Genomic DNA, 489 nt, shown 5'->3' with positions numbered 1-489 from the left:
GGTGTGCTGCCTAGATACTCAGCAGCGTGTAAAGTAAAGGATTTGCCTGTGTGGCAAATGAGGGAGTTGAAAGAAAGTGGTAACTCAGGTGTTGGGGGATGGCAGAGCTTTAATTGGTCTGGGGCTGTGTTAGCAAGTGAGAGTCCTAGAAATAATTTGGCTGGAATTCAGGGTATGGCTCATGTACTGGCTGATGCTGCCAGTCTAGAAAATTAATTTGACAAAAACCCCTCGTTTGTTAGCAATGGGAGCATGCACAAAAGGTTTGGTTTGGTTTTGGTTTTAAGTCTTCATTTAAAACTTCCAAGGTTTGGCCCGATGCGTCACGCAGGTGCTGTGGGACATGGCCGTGGCCCTCCCGTTCAGGTGGTGCTGCGTGCCCCCTCGTTCGCAGCAGGCCTCCGCTCTTCAGGCTGCGTGCCTGTAGTCTCCGGGATGCGTCAGTCGGGTGTCCTGGGTTGTGCCTCTATGGTTTGGGGCTCCCTATGA

The sequence above is a fragment of the Pygoscelis adeliae genome, unplaced genomic scaffold, assembly GCF_000699105.1.
Source record: "Pygoscelis adeliae isolate BGI_AS28 unplaced genomic scaffold, ASM69910v1 Scaffold318, whole genome shotgun sequence".
NCBI lineage: Eukaryota > Metazoa > Chordata > Aves > Sphenisciformes > Spheniscidae > Pygoscelis > Pygoscelis adeliae.
The sequence above is the reverse complement of the archived record's forward strand: the minus strand, read 5'-3'. Positions refer to the sequence as shown.